Below are 11641 nucleotides of genomic sequence, written 5' to 3' on the forward strand. Positions count from 1 at the left end.
TGTTGCATGTTTTACGCGATTCCTTCTCAGGACTCTACAAAAAAAATCCCAAAATTGTTTAAAATGTATGTCCATGATCCCATAACAATCAGAGGCGACTCGTAACCTCACTTTTTACCTGTTCTACGCATCTAAAAATGCTTTTTTCGACCAATTGAGATCATAAAGCAAATAGTAAATGACTGAAATCTTGCTTTCTAGCAAATCTTCACTTGAAAGATGCAAACTGGTTGCATAAAGCCAAGAATTTCTATTCGTGGAACAGGTAGATTTGAGGTTAGGGAATCGCCACTGATAACAATATAACCTATATTTCAGTGAGATTGATTTTAACCCAATTATGCTTCTGGTTGCAGCATATGTTCAAGCTTAAAAGAAATTCGTTTTTTAACAAATAGTCAAGTGTCTTGTCTTGGAGACGAACCAGCCACAGGCTGAAAGTCTCGATAATAAAGATAATAATAAATAAGTGTCTTGTCAATGTCGGATTCCGAACTGTTTTTGATTTTTTTTACAATAGTCCTCACTTTTTCGAACCAATTCACCAATAATCAGTGGGTATCGTACTTTCGTGCTGTGCGTACATACATTCTCTCCGCTCTTGGTAGTTTTTAAAACTACCTAAAGTAATAAAACAGTACTTCAGTATTGTTTTTCTACTATTGATCCCTTTACGATCCTTCTTGGACTAGTGCCTTAGATTTTTAGTTAGACCCGTTAGCGGAACTATAATTTTGTATGGGACGTTTCATGGCATTTTCAATAGCCTACTTGACGGCGAGACGAAGTTTGCCGGGCCCGTTACCACTAGTATGAAATAAATACAGAAAAGTGCTAAATATTTTAGCGATTACACCTCAACAAAGCATAACTACACATTCGGTTGATCTATTCTTTTCAAAATCAATGTAGTTGTAAAGAACACCTCACCTCACCTTGCAGTATCGGACATATAAAATGCACCAAAGCCGTTTTTCCATACAAAATGGTCAACTTATAATTATATCTCCGCCGTTTCTCAACCGATTCATTTCATTTTTTTCTGTGACGAAATACAAATTTCCTCAATTATCGAAATCTATTGTAAAAGTCGTGTGAAAACTAATGATTCAAATTGTTTAGTGTTCGCTAAATTGCTTTAAGATGATACGGAAACATTCCCAAAATTTGCTAAATCGTTCGCGCGTGATAAAACTTCATCAAAATTTATGTTGTCTCGATAAAAGTCAAGGTGTTCATTTTAGCACGACTTCCCGTAGGTGGCGAATTCAAGAACCGAAATTAAAAACGTGGCGAATGCTGGTGCAAGTGGTCCAGTATTCGCCACCCCCATTTTTAATACAAAAACAAAGTTTCTGGTTGGTTTTCATATTTTTCTTGCTGAGTATAAATTAAAAGCTTTCGTTTAATGTATTGACAGTAACCAAAGGTCTTTTGATATATGTATAAACAAAATTTTCTCTTAGGGTGGCCAAAACTGGTACCCCTCCCCTATCACTTTTCGTCTTGGTGCATTTTTTATGTCAAAATTCAACCTATTTGTAACTTTTGAACCAATAGTTTTCAAATCAAAATTTGAGGTAATTTGTAGTTCATCACAGAAAAAATGAGAAGAATCGGTTGAGTAACGGCGGAGATATAGCTCTTTGAAATTGATAATTTTGTATGGGAAAATGACTTTATATGTCCGATACTGTATATTTTTTTCTGATAGGTAATAACGGCAGATAAAAATCACTGGAAATATAAATCATTTTCATAGAATTTGTTGACTTATAATCATTAAAAGATCGTAAATTCAAAACGGACTTAAGGTGAAACATTTCGGAATCCAAAGATGGCCGTCACAATGGCCGACTTGTGCCCCTACTCACGTTTTCTAAGGCACAAAACTGGAGAAATACCCGGTCAACCAGTCAGTGATTTTCGATAACGATCGATATAGATTCGTTTTGAACCGTTAGCGATCACCATCGTTGGTTAAAGATCTATAAAGAATTATGAAGATTGGTTGGTCGGGTAGTGGGCAAACGTTTCTGATCTTCTTATTTTAAGCTTTTTGCTAGTGCACAAAGCCAAAATAAAAAGTGCACTGTTGTTGGATGCTTTCTTCGCGAGATTTGTCCCCTTGAAGTTTCAGTGCAATCTTAGTAGTTGATTCCAAACTGTGTCACCTTAACGTTTTTTATAAAATGTTTCCAGAAATGCAGTTAAATCACAAAAAAATCGACTGAAAAGCTCAAATTCGATGCGAAATTTGTATTCTTCTGATAATAACGGTCTGGGGAGGACCGTGAACTCTGGGTTCTTCAAGAAGCCACTGGCCAGACCGTAGACCAGCCGGTACAAGCAGGCAGGCGAACCAGAAGCAAACCCCGCGAAACTCGTGGAACAATTATTATTAATTTTCAAACCCTTGCACTCGGTTGGTACCACGGAGTACCGTTCGTTCGTTCGGTTCTCTGTCTCTCGCGCGCACACACAAATACACACACACGCGCTTACGACCCCGAGAGTCCCGGGAATGACCCCTGTTTCTGTATTAGATTTTCCTCTACGGTATTACGGTTGGGACATACCTTGGACGTGACATCCGAAACTTCCCGCATAATCCGCTCGAATTCGGCCGTCTCCTCCGCCTGCTTCTGGTTGTGAAGGGCGATCTTCTCGCTGAACTTCCTCGGATTGGCCATCGTGGATTCCTTGAATGGATGACTTTTCTTCTTTCAGACAGGAACTTCTTTCACTTGATGATCCCTAAGCGCTGTTCTCACTTATGCTTGGGGAAACTCTTAATCACTTTCCCAATTAGCAATGCGATTAATTCTTTTAATCACTTTCTAGCATACAAGAATCATTCCGCACTGAATCCGATGAATGACCCTTCCTTCTTTATTTTGATCCGGAATCGATGTCGAAACTTGTGTCCCCTTCTCCCGCCGCCCCTTCAATTCCACCACCGCCCGTGTGTTAGGTTTCTGTTTTTCCTTGGATTTTCCCCTTCTACGCAAAATCTTCACTGCCTAATAGAAAAAAGCCACTTTTCCTTCACCACAAAAAAAGACAAGACACATCTTTTCTTCCCATCAGCAAACCGAAAAATTATTGCTCCTCTCCTCATTTGAGGCCAGAAGATAAGTCGCTGCAAAAATCTGCACCACCGTCGTCGTCGTTTTTCCTCTTTTCTATTTTCCCCCAAAAAAGAAAAATCCTCCCACCGAACGAACGAATTGACCAGCGAATGGACAGGAGGAAAAAATAACTCCACAGAAAATTTTCTACACTGCCACCATCCGTCAGTTTTTCCGTCCGTCTTTCCTTGAGATTTGGGGTCCGTCTTTTCCGCTTCTTCTACTCCTTCAAGGAACGTTTCTAGGGCACTGTTACCGCAATCCGGAATATTCCTTCCGAAACGGAAAAATCGCGTGGAAATTTTCGCCAGAAAACTACTTTTTTTCTTTTCTTTTCTTCAATCGCCACTTTTTCCCTTCACGACGTTATTTACGTATCACTCGCTGATGTATGATTTTTTCTCCTTTGCTCGCTGCTGCTGACTGCTTCTACTTCTACTTGTGTGACCGAAAACTGAATCTCCGAGCTGAATCGCAGCAGGCGCCGTTGTTTCACCACTACCAACACGTGGTGGCACAGATAATGCGTGAAGACTTTGACTGATGGATACACAATTGAGTTTTTCTGTTGGCTAGTTGGATGTCAAAGGTTGAGAAAACGACGATTTTCAAATTGATCAAATGCGAATGTTATGTAACGTACACTTTAATTATCTCTCACATTACATTCAGATTTGCTTTATTTTAACGATTCGAAAAACCCATTAAGCAACATTATTTTATCAAAATTCCTATCTGTTCAGATCTGTGGTGTTTCGTTCGGTCACGAACACAAGCGTTCTGTCAAACACACGCAATGTAGCTTCCGCATGTGTACCGTAAGAGGAAAGAGTAACGAATGCATCAATAATGAAGATCGGCTCGTTATCTCTTTCTCTGTTACTCTAACGGTTCTCCACAAGGTGCAGTGGTGTTTGTGAGCAAAGCCGAAGAGTTTCGCGATGCGACAGCTGTCATAAATGTTGCGTACAAGCGAAATCATCGAGCATGCAACACTTGCACAAAAGCGAAAACCCGGACCCTACCGTGGTGAGCCGAATGCTGGACGACACATTTGAGTTCAATTCTCGAAAACTCAGGGGGTGGGAAACTCGGCTCACTGTGCCCGGCACAATTTTCTGCACCGTTCGGCAAATCTGGGCACCCTTCTCATCAGCATTTTTTTTTCTTTTTTTCTGATTGGATTTGACAATAATTGAAAGAACTGAAACTTCCCAAGTAACCACAAGGCACAAGCATTATAACATTGCACGTATTCTACTGCATATCAACACCATTGATGCAACATTGCTTTTATTCAACAAATTTCAACAGCTATCAAGCAATAAAGCATTAACCCTACATTACAAATGTATCAATGCACTAACATCAATTTATAAATTGTACTGCTGCATTAATATTACTTTATAAGTTGCTTCATTGCTTTATCGTCCTTTTTGCATTAATTTAACTGTAAAAGTGCCCTTTTCCACTTTTAAACTACTTTAATAGTAGGCTTACGGCAATGCAGCTGCATTATATATGCAATTGGGTTGTTTAGTGATGAAAAATTCACAGTTCTTTGTAGCTTGATCGAAAGAGCACATTTTTCTAAGTGTAACACGATTTTATTGCGCTTCAATATCTTAATTTTGATATAGTAAATTATTGAAAAAGATTTCATTACGTCGACTCAATGACATTTCAATTTACATAATGACAGCTCGTCCCGAAGTAAAATTTGCCGAGGGGTGATTCAAACGCGATTTCCATACTAAATTCAAACGTGTTTTAAAAATAGTTCCAGGGCACGGAAAATTATGAAACTTTGGATTCTGGCTCAGTTTGTAACGTAGAATCAGAATATGTCAAAAACAGGATACCCCTAAACAAGCCAATTATATAATGCTCCATGGTTACTTGGGTTTGTTGTTGTTATTCAGCAAATAAAAAAAAAATAATGGTCGTGCGGCTCAACCAGCTTGTTTTATCCAGAATTTGATTTTGTTTGGTAAGTAATAAATGGAAAATGTATACGTTTTCGTTTGCGCACAGCTATTTATTAATTACTTTCCTTCCGGTACCAGCCCAGACAACCAGAAATCGCATGAAAGTTCACGTTACAACTCGTTTATTCATACTAATTAGGGCCTATTCACAAATTTCATAAGGGCCCATTCACAAATTTCATAACGCTGAAGGGGGTGGGTGGGTGTCCTAAAAATGTTACAGCTCATACAAAAATTTAAAAATATTCATACACAATGTGTCACAAGGGAATGGGTGGGTATCGAAAATTGCCATTTTTGGCGTTATGAAATTTGTGAACAAACCCATAGAATAATACGATCCGTGATGAAGATAGTAATTTTGATCACATAGTAGTAAAATTAACTGTTAGTTGTACTATTTTCTAGTTCATTTAACCATAGTAAATTGTGAACATGACTAGCCAGTAATTGTAATATTCAAGTAATTGTATACAATTTATACCCTGGGTATTTTCAACGACAACCATGCGATGTAAATTTAACTACTCAAACAACATTCGGCTTACAATGCAATTCATTTCAGTGCAGCTTTGCCTTGTGATTCCTCGGATAGGTATCAGATGTAGATTAAGGTTACGTTCTGGTGGGGATTCAAATTTCTGCTTTTTTCAGCCACTGGACTGAAAAATTGTATGAATGTGAATCGATGAATATATGATCGTTGAAAATGACTTACATACATATATGAATGCTATTGGTTGGAATGACCTGGTGAGGGTACTGGATATCACCAGCCAGGGAGTGATCGAGTCAGACGAAATGGTAGAGACCGTGACGTGTGGCTACTTGAATGCTTCTCAGCGGAGGTGATTTCCTGGAGCTAGCGTGGATTATTGTGGACCACGATTATCAATTTGCATGCCAACTACTTGCTACAGCTGGCATGGTAATGGAGAAGTGGCTTGCTTTAAACATTCTATATTTGTATCCTTAAATTTACCATTGTGATTTTTGATTGTTTTAGGTACCTAAAAATAAATCTGTTGTTATACATACAATATGACTTTTACTAAGGATTTATTAACGAACTTTATTACGCTGAATATGGCCAATTTGGACAGCCACCCACCCACCTCCTCGTAACGTATAAATATTTAAAAAAAAAATGAACTGTAACATCAAGGACACCGACCAGCTCCCTTTAGGGTTATAAAGTTTGGGTATGGGCCCTAAAAACTTGAAAGCAAGATATATGTATTTAAGTCATTTTCAACGATCATAAATTCATCGATTCACATTCATACAATTTTTCAGTCCAGTGGCTGAAAAAAGCAGAAATTTGAATCCCCATCAGAATGTAACCTTAATCTACATCTGATATGTACCTATCCGAGGAATCACAAGGCAAGCTGCACTTTAAATGAATTGCATTGTAAGGCCGAACGTTGTTTGAGTAGTTAAATTTACATCGCATGGTTGTCGTGAAAATACCATAAAATCCAGGAGGGTGGGAAACTCGCTCATTGTGCCCGGCACATGGAGAAATCAGACTACCCAAAAAATAAGTTATTTTACTCAAATTTGGGTAAACTGCATTTAGTTTTTACCCACGGTTGGGTTGTCTTGCCTCTCTCGCAACAGCAATGTTGTCAAAAACAGAGAGAGACGCACCGACCCAGCGTCGAAGTTCAATGGAATAAGCCAAATTTGGGTTCTTTAAGAGTTAACCTAATGTTAAGTTATTTTAACCCATCACGGAGAGACTTCGAAAGCTAACGCTGGGTAGATTTTTTTGCACTGAGTTGTTTGTTTTGCCGCTGTTAAATGGAAACAATTTATGATAGGTACAGTCACACTTTCGTTCGTTGCACTAAACCTGTAGCCCACTTAGTGAAAGACTTTCACTAATCGGGCTGAGTTTTGAGCTGTCAAATAACATAGAACAAAAGAAAAAACAGAGCTACCAACATTGATAAATTGCATCTTATGTCAGAAATTGACGTTTGCCTTCGTTTTTAGGTGGGTCCTAAAGCCCTGTCTCAATTTTATTACCAAACGCTTAAGTTTAGGCAGAAACACATGTTTACTCAATTTTTAAATGATTTTCATTGGTTTAAGTACAAAAAACATTTGTTTTATGATTTTTGAGATTTTGTCACACCCAAGGTCACACCCCTTGGTTTAAACTCGAATTTTTGGTATATTTTGTTTTCCGTGTCCCTTCCGAAATGTCAGATAGGAACAACCCCAGTGATAAAACTATATGCCCTGTGGCATTTTTGTCGAAAAAGTGAATGTCAAACAAGATCACAAGTGTCAAGGTTGATATTTGGAACCATTTTTAAAATTGAAGTTAAAAAATGATATAGCCGTTATTTGAGCGGGAAAACTTGCTAAAGTAGTTGCAAGAACATGCTCTTTCGTATTATTGAATAAGAACGAGAATTCATTAAACATTTTAGGACCCAATTAAACGTAGCTCACTTAAAGATAGTGCAACGTACGAAATTCGGTCTATGCATTTGTTTACATCGGGGGAGGACCAGTGCATAGGCCAGGGGAAGTGGTTCACCTAGAGTGAATTTCTGTCAGAGAAAAAGTAGATTTTGTATGAGATTTGACAGAAAAATGAATGACAAGTTCATCCACTTCTCCTGGCCTATGGACCGATGCACGAGTTCACTATTTGACGTTTGAGCGGTGCCGTGTTATTTACGTGACCATAGCAACGAGTGAATTCGGCACCGCTCAAACGTCAAATTAGTGAACTCGTGCATCGGTCCATGGATCTATGCACGAGTTCACTAATTTGACGTTTGAGCGGGTGCCGAATTCACTCGTTGCCATGGTCACGTAAATAACACAGCACCGCTCAAACGTCAGATAGTGAACTCGTGCATCGGTCCATACACGAGGCTGTCATTTTCATAGAAGAACTGTCAAAGAGCTTCCCGATCAGCTGGTTTTGGAACGTCATGTGAATGGACCGATGCACGAGTTCACTATTTGACGTTTTAGCGGTGTGTAGTTATAGCGGTATCTTCGGATTGTTCACGGAATCTCGTAACTATTTACTCGCTTTGATAACGGCCCCGGTTTATTCGCGTGTCACTCCTCTTTTCTTCCATCTCACAACAACCCCTCTCTTCTCTTCCTTCCCATCCACCTCATCTCTTTCCTTAACCCTCCATGGCCCATTTTCTCCTCTAGCTAGATCCGTGCTCCCAGACCCTACAACCCCACCTTTACTTTCAGAACTTTAATATGGAACATAATCTTTGAATTTCGTTGGTTGTTGTCGCTCACGTTTGCGACCTGCAGGCTCTTCTTGCAGTTGGATGGTTTCCTGAGTTTCCTGCTCTTCGTCAGCCACGTTGTTTGATGTAGTTTGACCGGTTTCATTACTCTTTGCGCTTTCTCTTTCCTCGGGAACTTTCTTCAGGTGTGTTACATTTCGACGTAGCTCTTTCCCGGAAAGCCGGGAACGTACGAGTACATCCGCTCCAGTTTTGTTCACAACAAAGTACTCCTCTGGGGAATAATCTGCTTCCAACTTATGGTTTTTCTTCATCCGTTTAAGCAAAACTTTGTCACCTTCCCGTATTTTCGCTATAAGCGGCCCGACGCTTCTTGTCGGAATAATTGGGTCCTAAAATTTGTAATGAAATCTTGTTTTTATTTAATAACACGAAAAAGCATGTTACTGTAATTATTTTAGCAATTTTTCCCGCTCAAATAATGGCTATCCAGCTTTTTACGAGCGCCAATGGCCGCCACAAAGAAGCTCGCTTTCTGGTAGGGACTAGGCGATCTGACATTTGGCTTGGGTCATTTGATAGCAAATCGATAAGATCGATCAAAAACTTATCGATTAGCTGTCATCCGACCCAACCCAAATGTCAGATCGTTTGATCCCTATCAGAAAGCGAGACTGATTGTGGCGGCCATTAGCGCTCGTAAAAAGCTGGATATCATGTTTAAACTTTAATTTAAAAAATTTGGTCCATAAATGAACCTTGACACTTTTGATCATGTTTGACGTTCGCTTAGTCGACAAAAACACCACAGGGGTTTTAGTTCGACCACTGGGGTTGTTCCTATCTGACATTTCGTAAGGGACACGGAAAACAAAATACACCCAAAATTTGAGTTTAAGCCAAAGGATGTGACAAAATCTAATAAAAATGTTTTTTGGGCTTAAACCAACGGAAAAAAATAGAAAATTGAGTAAACATGTGTTTTTGGCCTAAACTTAAGTGTTTGGCACTAAAATTGGGACAGGGCTTTAGGACCCAATTCTTCCCCTTCTCTTTCTGGAGGCTATCGAAATCGCGTACTGCCTCGTCATCATATTGAGCCGGAACATAGGGAAGTCTTCCCCTAATTCGGCGTCCAAACATCAGTTTCGAAGGGGGCTTCCCCGGTAGTTGCGTGATTCGTAGCGTGATATACGAGAAGGAACTCGTGCAACTCTTTACGGCCAATCTTTACCGAGTTCTTGCGCAATACGAAGTCGCTTTAAAATTGAACGATTCTGCCGCTCAACTTGGCCGTTCATCTGTGGCCAATACGGGATTGTATTGACCAGCTGTATTCCGTATTCACTACAAAACATTCTGAACTCTGCACTGGCGAATTGAGGACCATTGTCTGCTTTAATCAGCGATGGTATACCGAACCTTCCAAACACTTGTCGTAAGCGGCTGATTGTCTCCGTTGAATCGATACAGCTCATTTCGCACACTTCAAGATACCTGCTGTAACAATCGACGATCACCAACAAGTTCTGACCCTCGGGAAGTGGTCCGAGATAATCAATAGCGATGTCTTCCCATGGTCCGGAAGGAAGTGTTCTACGAAGCATTGGCTCAGGGGCATCAGGTGCAGCAACCAAGATACATCCACGACAGCTTTTCACAAAGTTTTCTGTGTCAGCATCCAGTTTGGGCCACCAAACGACAGATCGAAGATACGATTTCATCATTCGCACCCCAGGGTGCCCGTCATGCGCTATGTTCAAAACTCGTTTCCTTAGTCCTGCGGGAACAACTATGCGGTCTCCACGCAGAAGGACTCCCCCTACATCACAGAGCTCTGAAGAAATAATACGATACACAGTTGGTAATTGTTCAATAGTATCCTCCTCAATACATTTCAAAATGTTCATGATTTCTGCGTCGTCTCGAGATTCATGAATTAATTCTTGCCAAGAGACTGCGACGGACTCTGCACTAACTGACGCTATATGCTGGACAACAAGCTCCTCAGCTGAGTCAAAAGGTTCAACGCTGGCACACGAAAGACGCGAAAGAGCGTCTGCAGCATTTTGGTCCCCTCGAATATGAACAATCGAGTAATTAAAGCATTGCAGTCTCAACACCCACCGTTCAATCCTCGAACATGGCCTTGATCGCGGAGTAAATAAGTATATAAGTGCCTTACAATCCGTAATCAAGTCAAATTTTCGACCCAAGAGATAAAATTGGAACTTTTCGACGGCCCATACTAGCCCCAACGCTTCTTTCTCTGTCTGACAGTATCTCTTTTCGGTCACTGTGAGTGATTTCGACGCAAAGCTAACCACTCTATCGACTCCTTGATTGTTCGTCTGTATCAGCATCGCCCCTAGTCCTGTAGGACTAGCATCAGAAATCACTGCTGTTCTGTCATGAGCATCGTAGAACCCGAGGATACGAACATCTGACATGGCCTGTTTGATAGCTTGAAAAGATGTTTCATGTTCTGGACCCCAAGAGAACTTAACTCCTTTCCTAGTCAACTCTCTCAAAGGTTCGTCCAGAGTGGCCAAATGGGGAATGTACCTATTAAGGTAGTTTGCCAAGCCCAAAAAACTACGGACTTCACTTTCATTTGTCGGTTGTCGAAAATCCATAATTGCCTTTACCTTTGTATCGGATGGAGCTATTCCAGACTCAGAAATCTTGTAGCCAAGAAATTCAAGTTCAGTCACTCTGAATCGGCATTTGTCCAAATTTAATTGTACTCCTCGCTCCTTGAGTTTAGCCATTACCTTCTCCAATCTAGCATCATGTTCCTCAAGCGTCTCTCCCTCTACAAAAATGTCATCGAGATACCAATGGGTACCTTCGCATCCCGCAAAGTATTTCGTCGATAACCCTTTGAAAAATTTCCCTGCGCCGTGATTAGGCCAAAGGGGAGTCTTTTGAACCTAAACAACCCCTTTTCTGTGATGAACGTTAGAATATCTCGAGACTCCACAGCAACCATGATTTGAAAGAAAAGAATCCCTTATATCCAACTTACTCCAGACAACACCGTTTCCCGATTCGTGCCAGTATGTGGTCTATGACCGGCATCGGGTGATGCTCCCGCAAGACGGATTGATTCACTCTACGAAGATCAACACACAACCGCAATCCTCCGTTTGCCTTAGCAACGACGACTAACGGGGAAACCCACGTAGTTGGGCCCGTTTTTAACTCGATAATATCCCTACTAAGCATTTCATCCAGCTTTCGATTAACTTCAGCTTCGAGAGGAATTGGCAACCTCCTTACA

General features: G+C 40.4%; 1 long non-coding RNA gene across 1 annotated transcript; it reads right to left on the minus strand.

Moving 5' to 3' along the window:
- Positions 1-2578: 2578 nt before the first annotated feature.
- LOC110681456 lies at positions 2579-3602 on the minus strand. Its single transcript, XR_002503206.1, has 2 exons — positions 3388-3602; positions 2579-3023 (listed from the first exon to the last, which is right to left on the minus strand). It is a non-coding gene; the product is annotated as an uncharacterized LOC110681456 (long non-coding RNA).
- Between the last annotated feature and the right edge of the window lie 8039 nt (positions 3603-11641).

This window comes from Aedes aegypti, unplaced genomic scaffold (assembly GCF_002204515.2).
Source record: "Aedes aegypti strain LVP_AGWG unplaced genomic scaffold, AaegL5.0 Primary Assembly AGWG_AaegL5_hic_scaff_948_PBJ_arrow, whole genome shotgun sequence".
Classification (NCBI taxonomy): domain Eukaryota; kingdom Metazoa; phylum Arthropoda; class Insecta; order Diptera; family Culicidae; genus Aedes; species Aedes aegypti.